We start from the raw sequence: 16,018 nt of genomic DNA, 5'->3' as shown, positions 1-16,018 counted from the left end.
CGGAGGAAACAACCCAAGAATTATCCTCCTGGCCATAACCCTTCCACTTGACCAGATACTGAAGCTTCCGCCTCGAAAAACGAGAATCCAAAATCTTCTCAACCACATACTCCAACTCCCCATCAATCAACACCGGAGCCGGAGGATCAACAGAGGGAACAACGGGCACCACATACTTCCGCAACAAAGATCTATGGAAAACATTATGGATGGAAAAAGACACTGGATTGATAATCTCAGAAATCTTATAAGGACCAATAAACTGAGGCTTGAACTTAGGGGAAGAAACCTTCATAGGAACATGACGGGAAGACAACCAGACCAAATCCCCAACCCGAAGCCGGGAACCAACACACCGATGACGGCTAGAAAAACGCTGAGCCTCCTCCTGAGACAACACCAAATTGTCCACCACATGAGCCCAAATCTGCTGCAGCCTGTCAACCACCGAATCCACACCAGTACAATCAGAAGGCTCAACCTGCCCTGAAGAAAAATGAGGATGAAAACCAATATTACAAAAAAAAGGCGAAACCAAGGTAGCAGAACTAGCCCGATTATTAAGGGTAAACTCAGCCAATGGCAAGAAAGCTACCCAATCATCCTGATCAGCAGACACAAAGCATCTCAAATAGGTTTCCAAAGTCTGATTAGTTCGCTCGGTTTGGCCATTTGTCTGAGGATGAAATGCGGAAGAAAAAGACAAATCAATGCCGAGCTTAGCACAAAAGGCCCGCCAAAACCTAGAAATAAACTGGGAACCTCTATCAGACACAATATTCTCCGGAATGCCATGCAAACGAACCACATGCTGAAAAAACAACGGAACCAAATCAGAAGAGGAAGGCAATTTAGGCAAAGGTACCAAATGAACCATCTTAGAAAACCGGTCACAAACCACCCAGATAACAGACATCCTCTGGGAAACCGGAAGCTCTGAAATAAAATCCATAGAAATATGCATCCAAGGTCTCTCAGGGACCGGCAAAGGCAGAAGCAACCCACTAGCGCGGGAACAGCAAGGCTTTGCCCGCGCACAAATCCCACAGGACTGCAGAAAAGAACGCACATCCCGCGACAAAGAAGGCCACCAAAAGGACCTACCAACCAAATCTCTGGTACCAAAAATCCCAGGATGGCCAGCCAACACAGAATGAACCTCAGAAATCACTTTACTAGTCCATTTATCAGGAACAAACAGTTTTCCCACTGGACAGTGGTCAGGTTTATTAGCCTGAAATTCCTTAAGAACCCGTCGTAAATCAGGGGAGATGGCAGAAAGAATAACCCCTTCCTTCAAAATGCCAACCGGCTCAAGAACCCCAGGGGAATCAGGAAAAAAACTCCTAGAGAGGGCATCCGCCTTAACATTCTTAGTACCAGGAATGTATGAGACCACAAAATCAAAACGGGAAAAAAACAGGGACCATCGAGCCTGTCTAGGATTCAGCCGTTTGGCAGACTCGAGGTAAATCAGATTCTTATGATCGGTCAGGACCACAATACGGTGCTTGGCCCCCTCAAGCCAATGTCGCCACTCCTCAAATGCCCACTTCATAGCCAACAACTCCCGATTGCCGACATCCTAATTGCGTTCCGCAGGCGAAAACTTCTGAGAAAAGAAGGCACATGGTTTCATCAAGGAACCATCAGAATTCCTCTGAGACAAAACGGCCCCTGCCCCAATCTCAGACGCGTCAACCTCAACTTGAAATGGAAGAGAAACATCCGGCTGACGTAACACAGGGGCAGAAGTAAATCGGCGTTTAAGCTCCTGAAAGGCAGAAACAGCCGCGGAGGACCAATTCGTCACATCAGCGCCTTTCTTCGTCAAATCGGTCAGAGGTTTAACCACACTGGAGAAGTTGGCAATGAAACGAAGATAAAAATTAGCAAAGCCCAAGAATTTCTGAAGGCTCTTCACAGACGTGGGTTGAATCCAATCATGAATGGCCTGAACCTTAACCGGATCCATTTCTATAGATGAGGGAGAAAAAATGAAACCCAAAAAAGAAACCTTCTGCACTCCAAAGAGGCACTTTGACCCCTTCACAAATAAAGCATTATTACGGAGGATCTGAAATACCATCCTGACCTGTTTCAAATGAGACTCCCAATCATTGGAAAAAAATCAAAATATCATCCAAATATACAACCATGAATTTATCAAGATAACTCCGAAAGATATCATGCATGAAGGATTGGAACACAGATGGGGCATTAGAGAGTCCGAATGGCATCACAAGGTATTCAAAATGGCCTTCGGGCGTATTAAATGCAGTTTTCCATTCATCACCCTGCTTAATACGAATAAGATTATATGCCCCTCGAAGGTCAATCTTAGTAAACCAGCTAGCCCCCTTAATCCTAGCAAACAAATCAGTAAGCAAAGGCAAAGGGTATTGAAATTTGACCGTGATCTTATTCAAGAGGCGATAATCAATACAGGGTCTCAAGGAGCCATCCTTCTTGGCAACAAAAAAAAAACCTGCTCCCAATGGTGAAGAAGATGGCCGAATATGCCCCTTCTCCAAAGACTCCTTAATATAGCTCCGCATGGCGGCATGTTCTGGCACAGACAGGTTGAAAAGTCGGCCCTTAGGGAACTTACAACCTGGAATCAAGTCAATAGCACAATCACAGTCCCTATGCGGTGGAAGGGAACTGGATTTGGGCTCATCGAATACATCCTGGAAATCTGACAAAAACTCAGGAATTTCAGAAGAGGCGGAAGAGGAAATTGACATCAAAGGAACGTGACCATGAACCCCCTGACAACCCCAACTAGTCACAGACATAGATCTCCAATCTAACACCGGATTATGTACCTGTAACCATGGAAAACCCAGCACAATATCATCATGCAAATTATGCAACACCAGAAAACGACAATCTTCCTGATGGGCTGGCGCCATGCGCATGGTCAGCTGTGTCCAAAACTGAGGTTTATTTTTAGCCAACGGTGTAGCATCAATGCCCCTTAAACGAATAGGGTTCTGCAAAGGCTGCAAGGGGAAACCACAACGACTGGCAAATTCTAAGTCCATTAAGTTCAGAGTGGCGCCTGAATCCACAAATGCCATGACAGAAAATGATGATAATGAGCAGATCAAGCTCACAGATAACAGAAATTTAGGTTGTATAGTACTGATGGTAACAGAACTAGCGATTCTCTTAGTACGCTTAGGGCAATCAGAAATAACATGAGCAGAATCGCCGCAGTAAAAACACAACCTATTCTGACGCCTGAATCTTTGACGTTCAGCTCTAGACAAAATCCTATCACACTGCATAGGCTCAGGGCTCCGCTCAGAGGACAACGCCACAGTGTGCACAACTCTGCGCTCGCGCAAGCGCCGATCAATCTGAATGGCCAGAGACATAGAATCACTCAGACCAGCAGGCGTGGGGAACCCCACCATAACATCTTTAACGGATTCAGAAAGACCCTTTCTGAAAATTGGCGCCAAGACATCCTCATTCCATTTAGTCAGTACAGACCAATTTCTAAATTTCTGGCAATACGATTCTGCCGCTTCTTGACCTTGACACAGGGCCAACAAGATTTTCTCAGCCTGATCCACAGAATTAGGCTCATCATACAACAACCCCAATGCCTGAAAGAAAGAATCAACATTAAGCAAAGCAGGATTGCCAGTTTCCAGGGAAAATGCCCAATCCTGTGGGTCACCACGCAGCAGAGATATGATGATTTTAACCTGCTGAATAGGATCACCAGAAGACCGGGGTCTCAATGCAAAAAACAGTTTACAGTTATTTTTGAAACTCAAAAATTTGGATCTGTCACCAAAGAATAAATCAGGAGTGGGAATCTTAGGTTCTAGGGCAGGAGTCTGAACAGTATAATCTGAAATACCCTGTACCCTAGCAGCAAGCTGATCCACACGAGAAACTAAATCCTGAACATTCATGTTATTACTAGATTCCGTAGCCACCCAGAGATTAAGAGGGAGGAAAATACAAAACAGGCTAAGGAAAAAAAAAAATGGCTCAAAAGCTTCCCTCCCTTTTTCTGAGATGCAATTAACTCATTGTTGGCCAGTTGTACTGTTATGATCTCGTGGCCTAGGAGCAGCATGAGACGGACTCTGGAGAAGGTGGTCCCTGTACTGACCGCAAACCCTGAACCTAGCAGCAAAACTAGAAGTAGCCGTGGGGGGTACCTAACACTCCCTAGACCCCTCGACACAGCCAAATAATTAACTTCCCCTAAAGACAGAAACAGGAAACCCATCTTGCCTCAGAAAAAATCCCCAAAGGATAGATAGCCCCCCACAAATATTGACTGTGAGAGGAGAGGGAAATAACACACGCAGACATGAAATCAGAATTTAGCATAGGAGGCCATACTAGCTAAAAAGAAAGAATAGAACAGAGTACTATGCGGCCAGTATAAAAACGCTAGAAAATATCCACCACAGAAAATACAAATCACCACATCTGACTAAAGACATGGAGGGTATATCTGCATCTCCAGAGACACAGCTTGGCTGCAGAAAAGCCATCACAGACAAAGCTGGACAAGACAAAACATGAAAATGCACAGAACTATAAGGTCCACAGCAGGTGGACAGCAAAAACAAAGCCAGGACTTTGTAGAAAAGCACAGCAAACAGGAGAGACCAGAAGGGAAGTGAATCCTCCAAAAACAATGGACAACTGGCACTGACTAAAGGATCAAGCAGGACTAAATAGCTGAGTCCAAATTGAACACACCTGATGAATACTGCGATCCACAGACAGCCGCACTACCACTCATAACCACCGGAGGGAGCCCAAGAGCAGAATTCACAACACTTTGGGTCAGTACGATTACAGCGATACCTCATTTATATTTTTTTTTTATGTTTTGGCGCTTTTATACAATAAAAACTATTTTATAGAAAAAATAATTTTTGCATAGCTTTATTCCGAGGGCTATAACTTATTTTTTCGCTGACTTTTTTACGGGACAAGATGACGTTTTTGGCGGTACAATGTTTATTTATATCCATCTTTTTGATCGCGTGTTATTCCACTTTTTGTTCGGCGGTATGATGATAAAGCATTGTTTTTTGCCTATTTTTTTTTTTTTACGGTGTTCACTGAAGGGGTTAACTAATGGGACAGTTTTATAGGTCAGGTCCTTACGGACGCGGATATACTAAATATGTGTACTTTTAATGTGTTTTTTTATTTACATAAAGAAATGTAATTATTGGAATTTTTTTTTTTTTTTACACATGTAAATATATATATTTTTTTTTACTTTGTCCCAGTGTGGGACATCATGTTATAGTGTCAGATTGCTGATCTGACACTTTGCAATGCACTGTGTCAGATCAGCGATCTGACAGGCACTGCAGGAGGCTTGCCGGAGCCTGCTCTTTGCAGGCGCTTGCAAGCCACCTCCCTGCAGGACCCGGAAGGAGCCCCGTGGCCAACTTGGATCCGCGGCCTGCAGGGAGGACGGAGGAGACGCTCGGAGCAACGCGATCACATCGCGTTGCTCTGAGGGTCTCAGGGAAGCATGCAGGGAGCCCTCTCCCTGCGCGATGCTTCCCTATGCCGCAGGAACGCTGCGATCATGTTTGATTTCAGTGTTCCGGGGGTTAATGTGCCAGGAGCGGTCCGTGACCGCTCCTGGCACATAGTGCCGGATATCAGGTGACACCCGGCCGCACTCCCCCCGTGAGCGCAGCTGATCGCGTAGACGTACTATTCCGTCCATGGGAATTAGGGCCCGGATCACATGGACGGAATAGTACATCTAATGGCAGAAAGGGGTAATGAGATTACATACGATATTTACACGCTTTTCATTGCGGTTTTGACGCTGCAGTTGGTCTCTTGTTGGTGTGGCATGTTTTAAACAAAGCTGCTTTGTTTTTGATACTTCTAGTATTTGGCTTTAACTAAATTTTATTAGTACAGTCATGTGTAGCTCACATTCCTTTTTGATGCTTTTCTGAAGTTTTTTTCCTGTAGATTTTCCGCATTTATTGCAAGTCAATGGGAAAAAAAAAATCTTCACATAAAACTCAGCGTATCCGCAAGTTACAGATTTGAAGCATGCACCGCTGAACAAATACAAGCACAGTGGGCATGATATTTCTAGAAATTCCATCCACTTTGCTGGAACTGTAAGACCCTGCGTTTTTGACGTAACGAAAATATGGAAATTACAACCTAAAGGTTCTCTAATTATTTTAAAGATATAAATCTTAAAGGGACTCTGTCACCTGAATTTGGCGGGACTGGTTTTGGGTCAAATGGGCGGAGTTTTTTGGTGTTTGATTCACCCTTTCCTTACCCGCTGGCTGCATGCTGGCTGCAATATTGGATTGAAGTTCATTCTCTGTCCTCCGTAGTACACGCCTGCGCAAGGCAAGATTGCTTTTGCGCAGGCGTGTACTATGGAGGACAGAGAATGAACTTCAATCCAATATTGCAGCCAGCATGCAGCCAGGGGGTAAGGAAAGGTTGAATCAAACACTCGAAAACTCCGCCCATATGACCCAAAACCAGTCCCGCCAAATTCAGGTGACAGAGTCCCTTTAAAATTGTGAAGTGCATTTGTATTCAGCCCCTGTAGTCTGATATGTGTAAAAAAAATCATAAGAACCCATTTGCCACCAGAAATCATATAATTAGTACATTGAGTTCACCTGTGTGCAATAACACTGTATAACTCTGTATAACTATAGCAGTCTGTGAAGGCTTCACAAGTTTGTTAGAGATTATTAGGGATCAAACAGCATCATGCAAACCAAGGAACACACCAGACAGGGCATAAAGGGATAAAGTTGTGAAGAGTAAAGCATGGAAGTATAAAAAAAATAGCCCATCTCATCTTTAGATATTGTTTCCTCTTCAAGCTTTTTTATAACCTTGGACATTCCAGTCAATAATGTATGAATATGACTACTCAATATATTTCAAGGAATTTTGTATTTTCAGGGGGCGTGAAGAAGGCATTACGAAACGTGCGTTGGGGTGGAGGGAGGCACGGCCAGATCGCACATACAAACGCTGGACTTCAATACTGGGATATTTCTGGCAGGCCTCCTTCACACAAGAGGCATCTTGTTGATTTCCTAATTAAAATATGTGTTTTATGAATATCTAATAAAATTATGAAACACATTGTTTCATAAGTGGTCATTTTTGTATTTTCCGGTCAAGGGTTCTGACCGGATTATACTGGTGGATCTTTGTAAATCGGTCTGAACATGGACCTCTAATGTACAGACTGGCCGTGGCTTTCTGACCTGAGCATGACAGCCTCATAGAAATACATGGAGCCGTCACATTTGGGCCAGGAGAGCTGCGAGCAGTCGGTGCACTGCGGCCAGACATCGATGTAAGTCTGCAAGGGCCTAAAGGTAACTAAAAAAAAATAAAAAGAGAAATACAAATCCTTATAAAAATATAGAAAATTCAAATCACACCCCACACGCTTTTACTCCATTAAAATTAAATTAAAGATTAACCCTTTACAGACATGATGCACTGGTATGTCATATGCCGGCTCTCTGACTTTGACAGTCGCACGCTGAGCCCTCATCTTTCCCAGCACATGAAGGCTGACTTATTCAGCCATCATGTGCCTTTAACAGTGGCAGATGGAGAAGAGTTCTGCCTGCAGTTGTTAGCCTGTTAAATCCCATTGTCAATCTCCGCATTTAACATGGATCGGCAGGGGGTGCGTCATTCCACATGTCCAACAGTGCATCAGAACAGCCTGGGGTCTGCTGATGACTCCCTTGCCTATCATTGGGATTTAACCCCCTAGTGACCGAGCCAATTTTTACAATTCTGACCACTGTCACTTTATGAGGTTATAACTCTGCAACGCTTTAACGGATCCCGCTGATTCTGACAATGTTTTTTCGTGACATATTGTACTTCATGTTAGTGGTAACATTTCTTCGATATTACTTGCGATTATTTATGAAAAAAACGGAAATATGGCAAAAATATTTAAAATTTTGCAATTTTCAAACTTTGTATTTTTATGCCCTTAAATCAGAGAGATATGTCACGAAAAATAGTTAATAAATAACATTTCCCACATGTCTACTTTACATCAGCACAATTTTGGAAAGAATTTTTTTTTTTTTGTTAGGGAGTTATAAGGGTTAAAACTTGACCAGCAATTTCTCATTTTTACAACACCATTTTTTTTTTAGGGACCACATCTCATTTGAAGTCATTTTGAGGGGTCTATATGATAGAAAATACCCAAGTGTAACACCATTCTAAAAACTGCACCCCTCAAGGTGCTCAAAACCACATTCAAGAAGTTTATTAACCCTTTACGTGCTTCACAGGAACTGAAACAATGTGGAAGGAAAAAATGAACATTTAACTTTTTTTTTGCGAACATTTTACTTCAGAACCATTTTTTTTTATTTTCACAAGTGTAAAAACAGAAATTTAACCATAAAGTTTGTTGTGCAATTTCTCCTGAATACGCCGATACCCCATATGTGGGGGTAAACCACTGTTTGGGTGCACCGCAGAGCTTGAAAGTGAAGGAGCGCCGTTTGACTTTTTCAATGCAGAATTGGCTGGAATTGAGATTGGATGCCATGTCACGTTTAGAGAGCCCCTAATGTGCCTAAACAGTGGAAACCCCCCACAAGTGACACTATTTTGGAAACTAGACCCCTTAAGGAACTTATCTAGATGTGTGGTGAGCACTTTAAACCCCCAGGTGCTTCACAGAAGTTTATAACGTAGAGCCGTGGAGAAAAAAGAAAAAAAAAATTGCATTTTTTCTACAAAAATAATCTTTTTGCCCCCAAATTTTTATTTTCACAAGGGTAACAGGAGAAATTAGACCACAAAAGTTGTTGTGCAATTTCTCCCGAGTACATCAATACCCCATATGTGGGGGTAAACCACTGTTTGGGCACACTGCAGAGCTTGGAAGAGAAGGAGCGCCGTTTTACTTTTCCAATGTAGAATTGGCTGGAATTGAGATCGGACGCCATGTCGCGTTTGGAGAGCCCCTGATGTGCTTAAACAGTAGAAACCCCCAACAAGTGACCCCATTTTGGAAACTAGACCCCCATGGAACTTATCTAGATGTGTGGTGAGAACTTTGAATGCCCAAGTGCTTCACAGAAGTTTAGAATGCAGAGTCGTGAAAATAAAAAAATATTTTTTTTTCCACAAAAAAGATTTTTTAGCCCCCAAGTTTTATTTTTACAAGGGTAACAAGAGAAATTGGACCCCAAAAGTTGTTGTCGAATTTGTCCTGAGTATGCTGGTACCCCATATGTGGGGGTAAACCTCTGTTTGGGTGCACGGCAGAGCTCGGAAGGGAAGGAGCGCCGTTTTGGAATGCAGACTTTGATAGAATGGTCTGCGGGCGTTATGTTGCATTTGCAGAGCCCCTGATGTACCTAAACAGTAGAACCCCCCCACAAGTGACTCCATTTTGGAAACTAGACCCCCCAAGAAACTTATCTAGATGTGTGGTGAAAACTTTGAATGCCCAAGTGCTTCACAGAAGTTTATAATGCAGAGTCGTGAAAATAAAAAAATATATTTTTTTTGCACAAAAAAGATTTTTTAGCCCCCAAGTTTTTATTTTCACAAGGGTAACAGGAGAAATTGGACCCCAAAAGTTGTTGTCCAATTTATCCAGAGTACGATGATGCCCCAGATGTGGGGGTAAACCACTGTTTGGGAGCACGGCAGAGCTCAGAAGGGAGGGAGCACCATTTGACTTTTTGAGCGCAAAATTGCCTGTCGTGTTTGGAGACCCCCTGATGTACCTAAACAGTGGAAACCCCCCCAATTCTAACTCCAACCCTAACCCAAACACACCCCTAACCCTAATCCCAACCCGATCCATAATCCTAATCACAAACCTAACGATAATCACAACCCTAACCCCAAAACAACCCTAATCTCAACCCTAACCATAACCCTAATCAAAACCCTAAATCCAACACACCCCTAATCCTAATCTCAACCCTAACCTTAACCCTAATCCCAAACCTAACCCTAATCCCAAATGTAACCCTAATGCCAACCCTAACCCCAACTCTAACCCTAACTTTAGCCGCAACCCTAGTCCTAACTTTAGCCCCAACCCTAACTTTACAACCCAGCATAGCCAGCCACTAGACTCTAAAACTTAACATTTAATATGTATACCTCTAAAATTATGTGTACTTTAAAAACAATTTGGTGCTCATGTTTAAACGTGCACTAGACAAGACAAATGGCATGATCTCACCCAATTGCTGTCTCTCTTCTTGTTGTAGATTCTTGTGCTTATTGAGAGCACGGCATGGGACGGAGACCAATAGACCTTTTCCAATGGGGGGGAGAAGAAAAGAAAAAAAAAAAAAAAAAGATATAGGTAGGTGGGGGGGAAGGGTTTAAAGCTATCTTCCCTGTCGTGCCCCGTGTATAAGACTCCCGCCCTAACAAGGGCAGTCCCCAAGTTTGAGCCTACTTAATGAAGCCCTTTGGTTAGTATAACCACCCTGGATGATATGTCCTCTTTCTCTTCCCAACGCGTTTCCCTCCCCGTTACGGGGGTTCATCAGGGGAATAAAATGTCCAGGTTAAATGTCCAGGTTAATGGAGGTATTCTGCAGTGGCAGACATAACCTCATTCAGCGGCGTCCTCCATGTGAGGATAAGGCAGACATAACCTCATTCAGCGGCGTCCTCCATGTGAGGATAAGGCAGACATAACCTCATTCAGCGGCGTCCTCCATGTGAGGATAAGGCAGACATAACCTCATTCAGCGGCGTCCTCCATGTGAGGATAAGGCAGGACTGCCTTATCCTCACATGGAGGACGCCGCTGAATGAGGTTATGTCTGCCACTGCAGAATACCTCCATTAACCTGGACATTTAACCTGGACATTTTATTCCCCTGATGAACCCCCGTAACGGGGAGGGAAACGCGTTGGGAAGAGAAAGAGGACATATCATCCAGGGTGGTTATACTAACCAAAGGGCTTCATTAAGTAGGCTCAAACTTGGGGACTGCCCTTGTTAGGGCGGGAGTCTTATACACGGGGCACGACAGGGAAGATAGCTTTAAACCCTTCCCCCCCACCTACCTATATCTTTTTTTTTTTTTTTTTTTTTTTCTTTTCTTCTCCCCCCCATTGGAAAAGGTCTATTGGTCTCCGTCCCATGCCGTGCTCTCAATAAGCACAAGAATCTACAACAAGAAGAGAGACAGCAATTGGGTGAGATCATGCCATTTGTCTTGTCTAGTGCACGTTTAAACATGAGCACCAAATTGTTTTTAAAGTACACATAATTTTAGAGGTATACATATTAAATGTTAAGTTTTAGAGTCTAGTGGCTGGCTATGCTGGGTTGTTAGTTAAAAGTGGTCAGACGTGATTAGGAACGATACGTTCTGGTTTCTTTCTTTTTTCCTGCTGAATTCAACCCTAACTTTAGCCCCAACCCTAACTTTAGCCCCAACCCTAGCCCTAACTTTAGCTCCAACCCTAACTTTAGCCCCAACCCTAAGGCTACTTTCACACTTGCGTTGTGTGGCATCCGTCGCAATCCGTCGTTTTGGACAAAAAACGGATCCTGCAAATGTGCCTGCAGGATGCCTTTTTTGCCCATAGACTTGTATTGCCGACGGATGGCCACACATCGCGTCCGTCGTGCACTGGATCTGTTGTGTTTTGGCAGATCGTCACAAAAAAAGTTCAATGTAACCTTTTTTTGTACGTCAGGTCCGCCATTTCCGACCGCGCATGCGTGGCCGTAACTCTGACCCCTCCTCCCCAGGACATAGACTGGGCATCGGATGCTTTGAAAAACTGCATCCGCTGCCCACGTTGTGCACAATTTTCACAACGTGCGTCGGGCCGACGCATTGCGACGGCCCCGTACCAACGCAAGTGTGAAAGAAGCCTAACCCTAGCCCTAAGTTTAGCCCCAACCCTAAATTTAGCCCCAACTACTCTCTCCTGCCGGCCGGCAGATGGCGGGCGCACTGCGCATGCGCACCCCATTTTCTTTCCCGATGAAGAAGCCGGAGGGCAGGAAGGGACGCAGGAGGACCCAGGGACACCGGTAAGTATGATAGGGTCCCCGAATCCCCCTATTTCTCTGTCCTCTGATGTGCGATCACATCAGAGGACAGAGAATGACAGATCGTTTTTGGGTTTTTTTGCGACCGCAAACAATTACCGGCGATCGCAAAACAGAGGTCGATAAAAACTGACCCCGATCATGTTCTTTGGGGTCTCGGCTACCCCCGGCAGCCGAGACCCCAAAGATCCTCTGGGTGCCGGCCGGCGGGCACACTGCACCTGCCATTTTTTTGCCGGAAAAAGATGGCGGCGCCCATCGAGAGCCACGAGAAGCACCAGGGGAGACAGGTGAGTATTGGGGGGCTATCGATCACATCGGAGGGGCTATCGATCACATCGGAGGACAGAGAAATTAAAAGGGAAATCGCTTTTTTTGTGTGATTGCCGGTAAACGGTTAATTACCGGCAATCGCAACCCGGGTCGGTAAAAAAACCCCTGAATCATGTTCTCTGGGGTCTCGGCTACCCCCGGCAACCGAGACCCCAGAGAAAATCCGACTCTGGGGGGCGCTATTCACTTTTTCGACAGCGCCTAACGGCGCTGTGGTTTCAGTACCCTTAACTGCCGCCGTTAAAAGGCGTAACGGCAGTCGTTAAGGGGTTAAAAATATGGAAGGAAAACAAAAAAAACCCACAAAAGTTCAAATCATCCCCCCCTTTGGCCCAGATATAAAATAAATTAATCTGACTGATAAACAGCATAATGAGAAGAAAAATCAAAGCGCCAGGATTACGTTTTGTTGGCAGCAGCAACATTGCAATAAAATGCAAACACATTGTATCTACCCCAAAATGGTGTCAGTAAAAAGGTCAGCTCGGCGCGCAGAAAAGAAGCCCTCGCACATCGTAATTCCAAGATCTGTTCATTAAAATGGACCTTTGTTCCCAGAAACCCTTCTCTCATCTGTGAAGAGGACTGGCGGTACCCGGCTGCTCCGTGGATGCCCCACTAGTGACGTACACCACTCAGCACAATGGAGAACTTATGGCTCAGGTGGCAGAGCGCACGGAGACGGAGTACAGCGGCAACCAGGCGTCCGACCGGCTGCACCATTTTGGATCGGGAGAAAAATTCCCTGATCTGACAATCAGCGCGATCACAACATGGGACAATCCCTTTAAGAGGATCATATGGAAGAGCCCTGACTGATAATGAGCAGGCCCAGGCCCAGGGAACTGCTCCTCACAGCCTAGAGTAAGAACAAGTGCAGGATTAGCCAATCACCGTGCTGCTCTCAATTACCTCCTACCAGTTGGAAGATGAAAGCTGTGGGCTGACTGGTTGCTATACTCTGTCAGGCCCAGGCTTCACAAATATGGCGGCAGAGCGGTGAGAGTGAGAGACCTCTCGGCTAGCAGCAGCCCCGGGCTACGGAGAGGAGCTGCCATACTTACCACAGCTGACCGTGCGTGTGCTGGGATTCCGGCGGCGGCGTCCTCCTTCATGCACAGCTGCGCGGTCCTTGAATTAACACTGACGCTGGTGATAAAGCGACACCGGGAGCCCAGCTGCAAAAAGCACGAGTAGCGTTAGCGTGTGCGAGGCCGGCAGTACCGCGTTGCGAGGCTGAGAGCCGGCCGTGTAGTGACGGTGGTGGCCCCGTGTCCGCAGTGCACCCGCCATGCCTCCAGTGTCTCCCTGGCTGTGTGCCGCACAACTTACCGGGCGGGAACATACTGGGAAGCAGCCGGTCCAGACTGCGGAGTGTCGCCAGGGAGCTGCTGCCAGTGCCGACACCGGCGGGGGCCTCTCTGCTGCTAATTGATTCACTATAGAAACGCGCTGTTGTGTGCGCCCACGCTTCATCCAGCCCCCCACACTAATAGCACCCGGGCCTGGCAGGCGTGACGGAGGGACGAGCCTAGAATGTATGGGGGTCCTGCCAGGTATCTAATATTGGGGGCAACAATGTACGGGCTCCTGCCCGGTATATATTATCGGGGGCAGCAGAATGTATGGGCTCCTGCCAGGTATATAATATAGGGGGCAACAAGGTACGGGCTCCTGCCAGGTATATATTACTGGGGGCAGCAGAATGTACGGGCTCCTGCCAGGTATATATTACTGGGGGCAACAAAATGTATGGGCTCCTGCCAGGTATTATTGGGGGCAACAATGTACGGGCTCCTGCCAGGTATATATTATCGGGGGCAACAATGTACGGGCTCCTGCCAGGTATATATTATCAGGGGCAGCAGAATGTACGGGCTCCTGCCAGGTATATATTACTGGGGGCAACAAAATGTATGGGCTCCTGCCAGGTATATATTATCGGGGGCAGCAGAATGTACGGGCTCCTGCCAGGTATATATTACTGGGGGCAACAAAATGTATGGGCTCCTGCCAGGTATATATTATCGGGGGCAGCAGAATGTACGGGCTCCTGCCAGGTATATATTACTGGGGGCAACAAAATGTATGGGCTCCTGCCAGGTATTATTGGGGGCAACAATGTACGGGCTCCTGCCAGGTATATATTATCGGGGGCAACAATGTACGGGCTCCTGCCAGGTATATATTATCGGGGGCAGCAGAATGTATGGGCTCCTGCCAGGTATATATTATTGGGGGCAACAATGTACAGGCTCCTGCCAGGTATATATTATCGAGGGCAGCAGAATGTATAGGCTCCTGCCAGGTATATATTATTGGGGGCAACAATGTACGGGCTCCTGCCAGGTATATATTATCGGGCAGCAGGATGTATGGGCTCCTGCCAGGTATATATTACGGGGGGCAGCAGAATGTACGGGCTCCTGCCAGGTATATATTATCGGGGGCAGCAGAATGTACGGGCTCCTGCCAGGTATATATTATTGGGGGCAGCAGAATATATGAGCTCCTACCAGGTATATATTATTGGGGGCAACAATGTATGGGCTGCTGCCAGGTATATAATATTGGGGGCAACAATGTACGGGCTCCTGCCAGGTATATAATATTGGGGGCAACAATGTACGGGCTCCTGCCAGGTATATATTATCGGGGGCAGCAGAATGTACGGGCTCCTGCCAGGTATATATTATCGGGGGCAGCAGAATGTAAGGGCTCCTGCCAGGTATATATTATTGGGGGCAGCAGAATGTACGGGCTCCTGCCAGGTATATATTATTGGGGGCAACAATGTATGGGCTCCTGCCAGGTATATATTATTGGGGGCAACAGAATGTACGGGCTCCTGCCAGGTATATATTATCGGGGGCAACAGAATGTACGGGCTCCTGCCAGGTATATATTACTGGGGGCAGCAGAATGTATGAGCTCCTGCCAGGTATATATTACTGGGGGCAGCAGAATGTGTGAGGGTCCTGCCAGGTATATATTACTGGGGGCAACAAAATGTATGGGCTCCTGCCAGGTATATATTATTGGGGGCAACAATGTACGGGCTCCTGCCAGGTATATATTATCGGGGGCAGCAGAATGTATGGGCTCCTGCCAGGTATATATTATTGGGGGCAACAATGTACAGGCTCCTGCCAGGTATATATTATCGAGGGCAGCAGAATGTATGGGCTCCTGCCAGGTATATATTATTGGGGGCAACAATGTACGGGCTCCTGCCAGGTATATATTATCGGGCAGCAGGATGTATGGGCTCCTGCCAGGTATATATTACTGGGGGCAGCAGAATGTATGGGCTCCTGCCAGATGTATATTATTGGGGGCAGCAGGATGTACGGGCTCCTGCCAGGTATGTATTATCGGGGGCAGCAGGATGAACGGGCTCCTGCCAGGTATATATTATTGGTGGCAGCAGAATGTATGAGCTCCTGCGAGGTGTATATTACTTAGGGCAGCAGAATGTACGGGCTCCTGCCAGGTATATATTATTGGGGTCAGCAGAATGTTCGGGCTCCTGCCAGGTGTATATTAGTGGAGCAGCAGAATGTACGGGCTCCTGCCAGGTATATATTA

The 16,018-nt window shown here is 45.9% G+C and overlaps 1 protein-coding gene across 1 annotated transcript in view; it reads right to left on the bottom strand.

Moving 5' to 3' along the window:
* Positions 1–13,915, bottom strand: part of GNG4 (G protein subunit gamma 4) — a 56,226-nt gene extending 42,311 nt beyond the window's left edge. The window contains exons 1-2 of the mRNA XM_069769444.1: positions 13,763–13,915; positions 13,495–13,608 (exon numbers count right to left, since the gene is read on the bottom strand). The gene's annotated coding sequence lies outside the window, so the exon portion shown is untranslated. The remainder of the gene's footprint in view (positions 1–13,494; positions 13,609–13,762) is intronic.
* Between the last annotated feature and the right edge of the window lie 2,103 nt (positions 13,916–16,018).

The sequence above is a fragment of the Ranitomeya imitator genome, chromosome 5, assembly GCF_032444005.1.
Source record: "Ranitomeya imitator isolate aRanImi1 chromosome 5, aRanImi1.pri, whole genome shotgun sequence".
Taxonomy (NCBI): domain Eukaryota; kingdom Metazoa; phylum Chordata; class Amphibia; order Anura; family Dendrobatidae; genus Ranitomeya; species Ranitomeya imitator.
Note: the sequence above shows the minus strand (reverse complement) of the source record. Positions and strands in the feature narration are given on the sequence as shown.